The 14,850-nt window shown below is 35.8% G+C and overlaps 1 protein-coding gene across 2 annotated transcripts in view; it reads left to right on the plus strand.

Annotated features, from left to right (window-relative positions):
* Positions 1–11,089: 11,089 nt before the first annotated feature.
* LOC149078538 (carboxypeptidase D-like) overlaps positions 11,090–14,850 on the plus strand; it is a 70,555-nt gene continuing 66,794 nt past the window's right edge. Inside the window, exon 1 of one of the 2 annotated variants that reach the window (XM_089240652.1) lies at positions 11,090–11,405. The gene's annotated coding sequence lies outside the window, so the exon portion shown is untranslated. The remainder of the gene's footprint in view (positions 11,406–14,850) is intronic. The other variant, XR_016193842.1, reaches the window with a different exon arrangement.

Below are 14,850 nucleotides of genomic sequence, written 5' to 3' on the forward strand. Positions count from 1 at the left end.
TATTTCAGGACTAGAAAAGTTTTTGTTCCAATGAGAGTTTTGTTATAACGGGATTTGACTGTAGTTCATGTGTTCATGTGATATCGTTTCCTGAAGAAAAAAATTTGAAAATTCTGGTGATAAATCGCTCAAAAAAAAACATAAGTAAAAAAACATTTTTCAACAGACAAGCTGTCATTAGTCAATCAAAAATTACCGAAGGTCAAGGAGGATATCAATATCTGGATTAAGACGGGAAGAAAAAAAAATTTATGATTTTTTTGTGAATTCAGTTCTGTTGAAAAATATTTTCGAATAAAATTTCATGTTATTTGATTGACAGTGGATTTGAAAACAGCTGTTTAAAAACAGTTTATTTATTATTATAATAGAATGGATACAACTTTTTTTCCAGTTAACTATTCCTTTTTGTTTTGGTTCCTTCTATCAGATTTTTGTATCAAAACATGGTATTAAACTCGAATCGCGATCAATTTATACTCATATCGAAAAAGTGAAGTGATTATAACAGTGATACATATTCTATTACTAGCAGAGTGTATATCATTTAAGTAGAAGTGCCAAATGCACAGTTTGACAATTTTAAATATGCACATAATTTTTTTTTTTTCAATATCGAAATTTGTGCAAGATGATATTTGAGTGGTTGGCGCCAGATTCTGTGAAAGAATTTTTTAAATTAACTATTGTGATGAATGATGTGATTCTAGTTATCCTTCCTTTTTGTATTTATCTCTATTTATCTCATTTATCCAGTGTTTTGATGTCTGTAGTTGTTTGAATATGTATTTAAAATGCATTTATGGCAATTCACATATGTATAATTTTTTTTCACTAGTTTTTATTCACTATAAAATGTTTATGTAATAGTCTTAAAAAATATTATAAAATAATAAACGTAATTTGGTGTTATATAGTTTCAATGTGTTAGTGTGTTTTTTAATATTTTCTTCAATTATTGTCATTTTTTTATTTATCTTTTTATTATTTTCTTTGCTGTTGTATTCAAATTCAGTGAATTTTATGGCAACAGGGAGGGGGGGGGGAAAGGAAATTGAAAAACAAACTTTAGTTTTTACTAGCAAAAATACACAGGCGCTGCCCGTGTTTTCCCTGTATACTACTACTAAACCACTCGTTCACTTCATCCATATTCCTCTGCGGAACTACTAATGAATTGGTACATGTTGGAATGTAGTGTTGTGGACCTAACGTGAAGTTTGTTTCTGTGTAATGCTTGTTATAATGTTAATCCAGTGTTACCAGCTACTACTAAACCAGACATGCATCTCGTCCATGTTCCTCTGTGGAATTTCTAACGAATTGGTACATGTTGGAATATGCGTGTACGTATAGTGAACCTTCCGTGAAGTTTGTTTCTGTGTAATGCTTGTTATGTGTAGTGCTGCCACCTGCAATCAATTTTTTTAACTGAGTTTTTTCTAGAATCATAGTGAAGTGTAATTAATGAATAATTATACCGGTATAGGACTGTTGCTCTCTGCGGCGAGACTTCTTAACGGGGAGGTCGGCTCTCGCATTCGCGCCTTGAAGTCAGTGGCGGATCATGATTTTGGGAGGCCCCAGGCGCAACCTGATCTGGAGGCCCCCCTATCAGGGGCAGATTAAAGGTAGGGGCTGTCAACCCCCCCCCTTCCCCCCCCGAGAGCAGAAAAATTAAATGGAAAAAAAAATGTTTTCTACGTTTTTGACTGAATAACAAACCAAGAAAATAAATTTGCTTAAAAAAGGGGGAAAATTCAGAATTTTTTCCAAAAAAAATCAGAACCGTCCTGAAAAATTGAACACATGGTCACAACCACGGCCCCCACCCACAAATTTGCGTTTATCCACCACTGCACCCTTTTGGCCCTAATAAGAACGAGATGGTTCACTAAAATGAACAATATTATGAAAATCATAACTTCTTTTTTATTTTTGCATCACCAAAACCATAAACACAAAAATAAGATAAGGAAATATAATGATATTCTCTGGTACTAGATGAAAAATAATCACACTCCCATTAAAAAAAAAAAGTCACAGTAAAATTCTGCATCAGATTTTTAGTAATCTAAGATGTCCGTCCTGGTGCCTTCAGCCACACGGCAAAAATGGAGATCTGTCATAGTTTTAGTAATTTAATATTACTGATTAATAAAGATTTGATAATATCTCAAATATAATATATTTGATTTGATATAAAGATACTGATAATATTTAATAGAAAAACATTTCTTCAATAGAGGGAATAGAGGGAAGAAATTATATCAGAGTAAATATAAGAATTATATTTTTAATGGAAGAAATTAGTTCAGAATGAATTACAATTATTGTCAATGAAAGAAATTATTTAAAAAATTTTTTTTAGAAATTATTATTTTTTATTTGTTTATTCTATTTTATTTTTACTATTATTATATTATTATTATTTTCTCTTTCAGCCACCTCGTTGGGCACTCTGCCTGTTGTGGCCTTTGCCTTTGTATTATTTGTATTCAGAGTGAATAAAAATCTTCTATATTATGCCCCCCCCCCCGTTTCGTTTAATAACGAAAAATGCCACAGTATAACATTGTGGCCCGCGTACTTTATAAAATGTTTCAATATGGCCTGCTATGCCTCAAAGGTTGAAGACCCCTGCAGTAGACTCTCGCTAATCCGGTACGTATTAGACCACGGTGTGCCAGATTTTACCGAAATTGCTGGATTAACTTTGAAGAAACCCATTGAAATAATATATGAAATTTCGTGCAAAGACATAGTCAGGACTTGATCGGCAATTAAGAAATATTAGAACGTGTTAAGGGGTTAGGGCATCAGGAGAAAAGTGACACCACACCACCTAAATATCCTGGACTACTGGACGTGCTGGATTAGAGCACGACCGAATTCTCGAGAGACTACTGTAGTTGAAATGCTCAAATAAAAATTTATCAGATAATTTATATATTTTTAGTTTTGCTCACCGTTATTTTTGGAGATTCTGCCATCTAAATCCTAAAGGAAATCTTGAGGATCGGCATGAAATTTTTTTTCATTACAATTACATTAACAATAAACACTTTTCGGTCTGACACAAAGATGTTGTCTACCCAAGCCTCCTTGATCAATCCAAAAATGTAGCTCTTTTTTTTAGAAAGAAGGAAAAGAAACCCCCTTGATTTTTTTCAGCCGGGGAGGGAGTGTTAAAAGAGAAACAGAAAAATCACGTGATTCAGAATGCATGTCATTCAGCATTCATTTCAAACCCCACTTTTTTTTTGTCATATGGTCCTATGGTTCCAGTCATAGATTGCAAATTTATATGTTGTTTGAACCAGCTTATAGTATTTCATTCAAACAAGTGGGAGACAAAATCACAATAAGAGCTCTACTACATTCATTTTAATTAGTACGAGTGTCTCTTCCTGTCGATGTCGCCGCTTACCGATAGCCATCTTGCCATCCATTATACTGTATACAAAAGCTTACACCAAAGCTGTCGTATTATTGGCGCCCATAAAAGCATTTAATACTGTGGAATGAGACATCTGTTTATGCCTTCACTCCAATTTTCATTTCGGGCAGACATTAGGACCTACTGTTCTCACCCCTCCTCCTGCTTGTGCCCTTAGGGAAATACTGTTTGAAAATGACCCTCCCTGAATGATCGCTTTACAATGTCTCTTCTTTCTTTGTCGGGGAAGAACTGGCCCTTGAGAGCTGCGTCTTGTAAATTGTTCTTTTCTTTCAGTTCCCGTTTTTCTTCCATAACTCTTATACGTACAGTATACATTAAAAAAAAAAAAAAAATTGCGGTTAAAAAAAAGAAAGGGAGAGCAGATACTGTACTTAGTTCAAGAGATTTGTTGATGCGCATGTAAATTCATATGTAGGATGAAGCATACAACTATTTGGAGGCCCCCCGCTCTGCCGAGGCCCCAGGCGCGCGCCTCATGCGCCTGTGCGGTAATCCGCCACTGCTTGAAGTTAGGAACCGCAGAAAATCAACTTCAGCCGATCATTAACCTCAATAAAACGTTTTACCGCATTTAATGCTGTTTTTCGCAACTGTCCTCCGTTTTTCGAATTCGAATACATATCTCGGCGAATATTGCACTTAGAAACGTGAATTTTTTTTGTTGGCTTCAGGCGAGACAGGACAGCAATTTTGTAATTGAGTTCTTGAGCACGGAGTGTCCGTATAGAAAGTTAACGTTTTTTTATTTTAATAACTATACAGTCCCTTGCTACATGAACGACGAATCTGAGTTCTACATGGTATTTGGATACTTTTCTTAATTGCAAGTATGCATCTATGATTAACGGTTCTCCAGTGTAATGCAATGCGTGCTGTTACCTATGCACCATGTATGTATGAATGCTTTATGTACAGCAAATACAAATACTCATCCCACATATGTACCATGTTCAACACATGTGAACGCATTTTAATTCACTACAGACTTGCTGTTTTTCCTTATTTCCTGTCAAGGGCTGTTTATAAGCAATAACTGGCTTATTCGCAACATTTTTGGCGAGTATTGATGTCACTGATTCAAATATACAAATACAAATACAACGCCACAACAGGCAAATTGCCCAACGAGGTGGCTGACTTAAGAACATCATGGATCCCCGAGCCCCTACCTACTACTGCTACACCACACATGCACCCCCCCCCCGCGGAACCCCCCCAACGAATCGGTAAATGCGGGAATGTGCGTGTTGATGATTCCTATTTCCCACATTTTGCTCGATCAAATCTGGTCGCTCCCTAATCGAAGTTAAATTTAAACCTTGAGCATAATATTCGATTTCATCTGATTATATTTTTCACACCTTAAATGTCGTGCAAACGTCACTCTCGGTTATAACGACAAGATTTCACGGAATCTTTGATGTCGTTACAACCGAGTTTGGCTGCTGTACGTCTCTTTGAAAATAATAACCCTTAGCGGTCCAAAGGTTTTTTCGGCAGTTCGTACTTCACAGTGCCACCCCCGCAATGAAGAAAGCTCTTGGATGTTTGTTCTTTTGTAATTTTTGTATAACTTATGAGTTCTGCTGAGAAGCCGAATTCACGGGGGCCTTCTATCATCGTAAGGGGCCCGTTATAAAAATGAAGTATCGTTGTTTCCTGATGCGGTACTTTGTCAAGTCCATCTCGACATAGGATCGCAAAAGAATAACCGTTCAAAATGAGAATTGATATTCGATCGAATATTCCGACGGCGACGGTCTTGTAGCCGAACTTAAAGATTTATTCTTTACGGCGAAAAAGTTTGATAAAAGAATTGATGTTGATAAAGAACAAGGCCCTTAACTAGGCTGGAGCAACCGGGGCTCCGATCCGAATGGGAGGTCCCCCCCCCCAAGCATCTTTTTTCTGAGCATAACCCTTTCAAGGGCTCCCAAGAACAAAGTTTGCCCCGGGACTCCGAGAAGGTACACTATGGCCCTGGTAAAACATGATCATTCCTTTTCCTAAGGGGAAAAAAAGCTGTGCATTCCACTTTTTTTTCTACTTCTTAAATGATTACTTTCTTAAGTAAATATTTCCTTGCAGATTACACAAAAGTGCACAAGATTACACAAAAGTGAAATTCAATGCATATCATAAGTACCGTAAACAAGGAAAGTTCTATAATCCTAATTGGAATTGAAGCGTGAATCGAATATTGTTATTCATTTATTCGGAAAAATATACCATTTTTTTTATCTTTATCTCGGTTTCCGGAGCAAGAAAGACCAATTTTGGAAATTGTGATAGCCTTTCCGTTATCATTTCACTCGTTCTGAAAAAATCTTCAACTTAGAAACATAAAGAGTTAATTTCCACAATTTCTGTGTATATGTAGCACTAAAATCTTACAAACCTGCACAACATCGGTTGAATTCAAATGCGAAGAAATTGAAGTTGGCCAATTACTGTGATTTTATTGTTTGTTCCATTTCTTGGTACCGTGAATGAAAATCTGATTTTTGTATTTTTCTCGTATATACAGGTGAACTGAGTTAATTCGAAGTTTTGGATAATTCAGATATCAGGAATTCGCCTCGAGTTTCCTATTTCAATTTAAAGTTACTACTTGTGTTGTGTTTTTTGAGTTTAATTCAGGTACGCCATTTGCAAAATTTATCTTTTCTCTGAATTTCTAGCTGACTAAAGGATTTTATTTCCCGGTTTCTGGTCTTTTTTAAATGAAAACATTAGAAAATTAAAATTAACCAAATCTGATATTTTTTCTTTGTGGCTGCAAGTAAAAAGCAATGCTTTCTCGTTAAAAGTCCAACACACACACACACACACACACACACTGGCTTTTACTTTTCTGTGTGTTTTACTGGATCTAGGATGAGTTCATCAGCACCCGCCAATGTTTGAAAATGAAAATGGTGCTACTCGGTAAATACGAAACTTTGTGTGTGTACGGTAATTGATCACTCTTTTCCCATAGGGGTCATTAAAGTATTACGTCAGCATCGAGGGGGGGGGGTTCGGATTTGCTGACTTTTGATGACAAGGGAGGGGAAGGGGGTTTTCGAAGGTTGCTTACGTCATCAACCACCCCTTTTTGCAGATATGAAATATTCTAAGCTGCTGACGGGGGGGGGGGGGCAAAAGTGGCTGAAAATCTGCTTACGTAATACTTGAATGGCCCCATAAACGAAATGTTTAAAAGCTGGAGTGCTAAGCCTAGTCACTTGTCTGGTAAAATGTGTTAGGCCGGTATTATATTGTGAAAAAAAGTTTGATAAAAAAACTTATTGACTGCATTTTTAAAGTTTTATAAATGAACATTTGTAGAAATTTTATTGGATAATCCAGACCTAATGAACATTTTGTTGATGCATAAGCTAACCTAACACAGTCACATCGTGCGTGAGCTGAATTTTTGCACCAATCATCACATCGGAATTACTATCACTTGAGCCCGATTAACTAAAGTCCAATACGGAATCTTTTTTCCTCATGTAAGCTATCTCCACTTCTCTTTCTGAAAATTTTGAACCATTTTACGTAAAATGAAAGATTCAGCTGATAGAAAATGCATTAAAAAAAGGGAGTCTGTGTTTCGGGAGCGGAACTCTTCGGGTACGTCCACACTCATATACAAATCGGGTGTTCCGCTACTTTGCTGCAATTTTTATTTATGAAATGTCGCAAGTCTAAGTCATGGCCACCCTTACCAGATGCGGGCCCTGTGAGCACTACAAGAATTTTTTGTCAACCGAGCCTAAAGAGGGAAATTAGATGCTGTCGGTTCCCTCTTCCCCCTCCAAAAAATTTTATTCAGTATTAAAAAATTTGTGTAAAAATGTTGATACATGAGTAAGTAAAAAGCAGTATAGCAAATAAATGAATAAAAAATATATTTAATTTTCTAATTTTAATAAAAATAATTTACTAATTAATATTTAATACAACTCACTACTGCTTATTTTTAAATGCTCTTCAACGAAACTTCACAACTTAATTGTCTGATTTGACACAAAATAAAAGTCTTCTATTACATCAACATTTATTTTATCCACTACGTCTGTTTCTCTCGATTGATAATGTCGCTAAAGATGACTGTCTTTCTTGATTGATTGCGTATCTTAAATAAGATTTTATTAATTTTAAGCGTGGAAACTTCTTTCCGCACACTTGCCACTGTTACTGGAACAGTAAGCAGTATCCTAAATGCTATGAAAGCATTCGGAAAAGGATTTTGGATCTTGTTCATGAACTCTAAAACAGAATGAATATCATCTGTTAATAACTCGCGAAGCATTTTGACGTCGAAAGCATGTGGGCGGAGATACGGGGTGCATGGGGCGGGGGCTACAGATCTAATGTACATGCGTATATATGAAGTGATATCATCATCATCCTGCCTCCCCCCAGACTTTATGCCTATCTCCGCCTATGGTCAAAAGATTCTACTCCCAAAAAATATGCGTACTCTCAGTCATATTTTTGATGGCTGAGGCTTCATTTCTTGTAAAATATCATCCACTTCTCTTTTCTCTCTACCAGAAATGAAATTAGCTGAATTGCAGGCTGCCGAAATTTTACAAATGCACCACTTTGTGTGTTAAGATATTGTTTTTGCCTTTCCTTTTTTTTAGCCTTTTCACTACCAGATTCCTATTTCCGAAATTTGCACGCTCTCTTGATGACGTTATTGCTACGAAAATAGCCCTAACTTGAAAAAAATCTTGCGATCATACTCACCATAGAGCAGAAACGTAAAATCTCACGAACGCTCTGTAAGTATGTTAGATTGAAATATTGCACTATATACGCTTGCAAAAATTCCATGCGTCTCGAAAACACTCAGAAACTTTACCATAGCATAGTGTTGCGTTTTGCAAAAGATGGCTGTTGGAACATTAAAAAAATTGTCATTTAGCCCTGATGTCAACACAGTATGGAATAAATAAACCACCACTTATAGGCATGCAATTTTTCCTCTCTTAGTCTCTCTCTGGAAGGAGTTTCAATATGAGGAACGTGTTGCTAATATTCCACCCACAACATTTAGTGTATGTTGTATGTGTGTTATGTCGGCAACGTGTATATAAAAGCAACGTGCGCTAAAAAGAATGTTCCTACGAGCCAGTGTCAATGGCTATCTCCACCTGCACTAGGGTAACACTACAACACCCTTTATTGATGCAATCTTGAAAGATATAATACACACACACATATATGTATGTACATATTAGAAATATAACCAAGTTGAGTGAGATATATATACTGTATATATATATATACACGTATGAGTAGAAATATAACCACGTTTTGAGTGAATTAGAACCAATTTACAAGTTAAAATATCAAACCATTATCAGCGCCAAAGGCAGCTGGAATATATAGTGTGATAGATAATATAATAAAGATGGAAGATTTAAGCAACCCTTAGCTTTATGCTCCATCTTGTGAGGAACAAGCCTGCCTCACAAGCTGTAAGGAGATAGGAGATCTTCGTCACAAGATCTCCTAACGCTAAGATGTAATTATTGGTCAGCAATTTTCGGGTTATATAATTTATTTCTGCATCTAATATTTGTATCTTTGTTCATATTGTGTGGTGATATTCGTCTTTGTTTGTTTCGTTGATATTTTATGTTACTTTTTATCTAAGTACTCATTGCAAACGTTGGGGAACTAGTACATTAGTTTAGGCTTAAGGCCAATGTACTATCAGAAACGTTTGCATATTTTTTTGGCTATTCTTTGGGCGTTTCTCCCTGGCCTGATGACGAGCCCAGAGATAGCTTTATATATCCAGCTCAACGATTTTGTCAATTTTTTACAATTTGAATTATTCATCTTCGATTTTAAACTGTTGAATGCTTTTAGCATAACGCTAAGTTGCTTTTTGAAATCTTCCATCTTTATTATATATACATTTTCCATCGATAGTTATTGGAGCGATGTTTAGTGCATCCTTTCCAACCGCTTCCCACATCCGTATTCAACAAATAACCATTCTTTTTTGTTTTATCATTACTGTATATAATTAGTGTGTGTGTGTGTGACGAATGATTTTCGCTTATACATTACATTATTATTATTCATTATACATTACATTATTTAGATTTATCTAACATTTTCTTTGTCAAAATGCAGCAACCTTGTTTTATTATTGAAATTTTTACAAAAATTACAGTTTTTTTTCTGTTTTTTATTGCCAGAAACGCGGGGCCCCTCCAAGCTTGGGGCCCGGTGGGACCGCACCTGTCGCACACCCCTAAGGGCGGTGCTAGTCCAAGTCCACAATCATATAAAAAGTCGTGCAACACGTGTTCTGTGACTTGCCGCAGCAATTTGTTGCTTGACTTTGTACGTATATAAGTATGGACGTATCCTTAGCATCAAACAGGACATTGTGGGAGCATTCGTTTCTTTTTTTCTATCTGAATGCATCAGACACAGAAATGAGCTGACCCAATCAAAAATGGATGAGGGACATCTATAAACTCGACTGTGTTGCGTCAACACCAGCATTAGCAGATTAAAGCTCGTGTTGGTTGTGTATGTGTACACACAATAGCGGTAAAATAAAAAGATCTTTAACATCTCTCATCTTCCTGTAGATTCTCATTGTTCAGTTTGGCTTTCGGTCGGTTTTTGGTATTTTTCACAGTGCTTCTTAGAAAACTTATCTGTAAATTTTTGGCATTACCTAGAACTAATCAGGGAGGCACTTACCAGACGCTGGGTCTATTAGCCCCGATTTTTTTCCTTCTGTGAGAGGAGGAATCAGAAATTCAAAAAATTAAAATCATGCAAATTCAGAATAAATGCAAGATATAATATTTCAGAATTAATGCTGGATATAATTTCAGAAATAATGCAGGATATAATTTCAGAATTAATGAAAATTCTAAATAAATGCAAGAGATACTTTTTTTTTAGAATTGATGAAAATTTCATCATAAATGAAAAAAAATAGTTTCAGAAAAAATTGATGAAAATTTTATAAATCAAATGGTTTTAGAAAATTGATGGAAATTTCATCATAAATGAAAGAAATAGTTTCAGAATTGATGAAAATGCAGATTTTTCCAGAAATGCTGAAAAATCAGAATTAGTAAAAAAAAAAAAAATCCAGATATGGTGGAAATTCAGAATTTATGAAAAAAAATTTCAGAATTATTCTTTCTGGATGAAAATGCAGATTTTTCCAGAATAAATGAAAATGCAGATTTTTCCAGAATAAATGAAAATTCAGAATTGAGGAAAGAAAATCTTGCTACCGCGAATGCGCGCCCCGGAACGACCGCACCTGTCGCACATCCCTGAGGCACAGCTTTGCAACGAATTAAACGATTTTCCACAGAAACCTAACAGAAATCACGTTTCGGCTAACGAACGTGATTCCGGAACGAATCATCTTTGTCAGCCGAGGTATCACTGTAATTTTCGCATCATGAAAAACCCGGGAGAGGATCCACGCGTCTTCCTCTTCCCATATGATCCCGCGCAGGTGCAATAAGGGGTGGGGGCTGCGATTCTGATCAGTTTGACGTCACATCCCATGCGTCACACAGAAAAAAATGCCATACGTCTCCGCCCACATACCGGTAGTGGCCACCACCGCGCGCGAACAGGTTTTCGGCCGAGACCAGACGAGAGAGAGAGAGAAAGAGTATTTTTCTTCCTTTTTCCTCCTTCTCATTCTCATTGTGAGACTGTGACAGCGTCGGACATGAGCGTTTAGCACGCTCTCTCTCTCTCTCTCTATCCTCTCTTCTCTTCGCTTTTTTTTTACGAGAGAGCCAAAGGGTAGCTCATTTTATTGTTATTTTTACCTTTTTTTTGGTATAGTTTTTCAAACTTGACCGTCGTTGTGTTGTTTTTGAACTAAAAAGAAGCCATTTCCCCCGTTTATCTTCTCTTCTAGCATCGATTTATTTTCTCTCGGGTAAGTTTTTGCCGTGAATTCTTTTTTTTTTGTATTAAATGTTTACATTTTTGTTTTAGCTGTTGCATGTCCGTGCCGAGAAATATTCGCACGGTATCTCCATTTTTAAGATTATTTTGTGTTGATAGTTTACATCTTTCACGTCGAAATTGACATTTTGTTATATTGTGTTGCGTTGATTTGAATTTTTTTTTTTGTTTTTAAATGGCTGTGGGTTCATTAAAATCTTAATATGTGTGACGGACCCCTACACACGCCATGTACGGGAAGAAAGAATTTCAGAATCAGGGAAAGGAGCAATTTTTCAGAATGGAAATTCAAAATTAGTGAGAGAAATGATTTCTGAATGTATGGAAAATAACTTTAGGACTAGCAATAGAAAATTTTTCAGGATTAGTGAGAGAAAAATAATTTCATAATTGGTAGTAAAAGTAATAATTTCATAATTGGTAGTAAAAGTAATAATTTCATAATTGGTAGTAAAAGTAATAATTTCATAATTGGTAGTAAAAGTAATAATTTCATAATTGGTAGTAAAAATAATAATTTTAGAATCAGTAAAAGTGATAATTTTAGAATCAATAAAAGTAATAATTTTAGAATCAGTAAAAGTAATAATTTTAGAATCAATAAAAGTAATAATTTTAGAATTAATAAAAGTAATAATTTTAGAATTAGTAAAAGAAATAATTTTAGAATTAATAAAAGTAATAATTTTAGAATTAGTAAAAGAAATAATTTTAGAATTAATAAAAGTAATAATTTTAGAATTAGTAAAAGAAGTAATTTGAGCATTATTGAACATTCAGAATTAAAGAAAAAATAATTTCAGAGTTGATGAGACAAATAATTTAAGAATTTGAAAATTCAGAATTATGTAAAGAAATTCCAGAAATAATTTCAAAAGTAGTGAAAAATATAGAAACACTCACGAATAATGTTCATGTCTAATTTCGATTCTCATTCATTAAAAAAACTAACATGTGAGAAATGAAAATAATTTATTTTGTAATTAATTATTAGAAAGTTTTAATTGCAAAATCATGAAATTTTTTCTTCCCCGACATAAAACAATAGGTTATTTCGGAGAAGTATAAGTATTATTTTATATTACATGCACATAAATCATATGAAAAGTAAAAAAAATAATTTGGGTAACTAATTAACTAGCTATAATATCCGGCGCTGCCCAGGTTTTTTTCAGTTGCTGGGGGGGGGGGGAAATTGAGGAGTGACAAACCATTATAAAGGAATAAGCTATTGTACATTATAATACATAAGCCTATTGCACATAGGGCAGCATTAAAAAAGCGACAAACCATTGTAAAGACATATGCACGTAATGGCAATACGTATATCTGAAACGCATTGCCAGGGGACCACGGTAACCAAAGTAAACATTCCAACAGTGCCGTCTTAACGCGGGGGCCGCAAGGGAAGAGGGGGGGGGGCTCACAGAAATTAGAACCGGTTGAAATTTTAGAAAATTTATCAGGTAGGGTCTCAGAAAAATCACTTGGCTCGGTTGCCCGTGACGCTGTTAAGACGGCCCTGCATTCCGAAAGTGATTGTTGAGGCCCAAGAACCATTGTTGCCCAACAGTTTTTTTTCCCATTTTGGGCATTTGTCTAGCTCTGACAAACTTTAAAAGTAGCCTGTCGTTCAAGTCATGTCCGGTTTGGTATATATGCAAAATTTGGCTACGATTGCTCTAAAATTGTAGATTTGTATCGAGAAAACACACACACAGACAGACAGAAAATTATTTTTACATACAGTCGATCCCACTTATAACGTTTTCGAAAAACCGCCATGAAAAAACGTTGTAAGCGAGAAAATGCTTTAAACGGGAAATCTTAATGAGAATTACTTAGGGTTGAGATCACGAAAATAAGTCGCACTAAGTGGGAACGTTATAAGCGGGATCGACTGTATATTGATTTTCCGAGTTGAAGGTCAAGGAAGTGATGAAAATAGTGGCATTTTAATTATTTTAAGCTACTTGCTTGTCTCATGGAAGTGTCCATCAAGTTGTCAGCAGGTGTTTGCCTTGACATTTGTGAAATCAAAAAAAGAAAAGAAAAAGAGGAAATCATATTGTTATTATATTGCGAAGTGACACTTGTATTGTCACTCAAGGTTGAAAAAAAATGCTATTTTCTCTCCTTAGATTGCCACAGTTTTATCTTCAAATCTATTACATCACTGTATTTCATTATCCCCCCCCCCCGTAATTGCTTAATATTTATTAGCTATTATTATTATGAAAGGCAATTCTATTCAAACTCCGCGTCACTTCAAAATACGAATAGCACTTTGATGTAATCTCTGCTATTAATTATTTGTTATGCATTGGTGTCGTCATGAAAGTTTTGGTGGTGGCAATAGCTGATGGGTAATACAAAAGGTCTCATGCACAATAACACCTTAGAGCAAAAGAGCAACGCCATCTTTTGCAAGAAGAACAGCTGAAGACAGGTGGTATTGAAAAGAGATGAAGGTGGCAGAAATTAAAAAAAGATCTTGGGGGGGGGGGGGGAGAAAAATCGAGAAAGAGAGGACATTCATAGCAATGACTTCAAAATGTCGATCAAGTCCTAAAAACATGGGCGTGACACGAAATACGCATAAGATGACACTGACGTATAGGGTTGGTGAGAGATAATCGGATTCACAAGAGTATATGATCTTCTTGCTTTTATTCAGAAAAGACAAGGGGACGAAGACGATTGTCCCCATTGCTTCTGGGCTCCAACGTCCCTAGAAATATCTCCTAGTACCCACTCAAGAGCATCCCTATGCTTCCCAATGCTAAATGGGTAATCAAGGCCCTTCCCACAAAGCCGCTTGAAAGATAACATTTTCTCAATGCAGCTTCGCCTTCCCATGTTCCTGAGGCCAGCGGGCCTTCATGCGTCAAGAGAGTACTGTCTGGTGCTGAACTGCGAAGCAAATATTTTCGGCTCTTTTTCTTCATATCACAATTCAGACCAGTGTTTCCCAAACTGAACGATATACCCCCTCTCCCTACGTGGGCACTGAAACGGACGGGTGAGGGTGGTAGAAGCTATAGAGATGTAGCATTGCATCGTGTGGGTTAACTTAAATGATGGCACTGAGATTTTTTTTTTTTTTTTGTGGCGTGAATACCTCTTTTAAGTCATCTGACGATACTGGATACATTCATAAAAAGTTATGTGACGAAATTCTTTAAACGCTCATATCTCAAGAAGTACTCAGAATATATCAGTGTTTTTTATGTCTACGGGTAGATGTTGTGAAGGCAAATCCAATGATTTGGCTCAGATTTTAATACCTCTTCTGGTTTGTGCACCATTCTCGCAGCCCGCTTTCATAACGAAATTGTTTCCCGCTGTATCTCGAGATGTTTACAATGCAAATTTAAGAGGAATAGTATCGTCTGTTAGATATTCTAAAGACGAAT

The sequence above is a fragment of the Pholcus phalangioides genome, unplaced genomic scaffold (genome assembly GCF_987345545.1).
Source record: "Pholcus phalangioides strain wild (caught in Gottingen) unplaced genomic scaffold, Ppha-v1.0 ptg000013l_1, whole genome shotgun sequence".
Lineage (NCBI taxonomy): Eukaryota > Metazoa > Arthropoda > Arachnida > Araneae > Pholcidae > Pholcus > Pholcus phalangioides.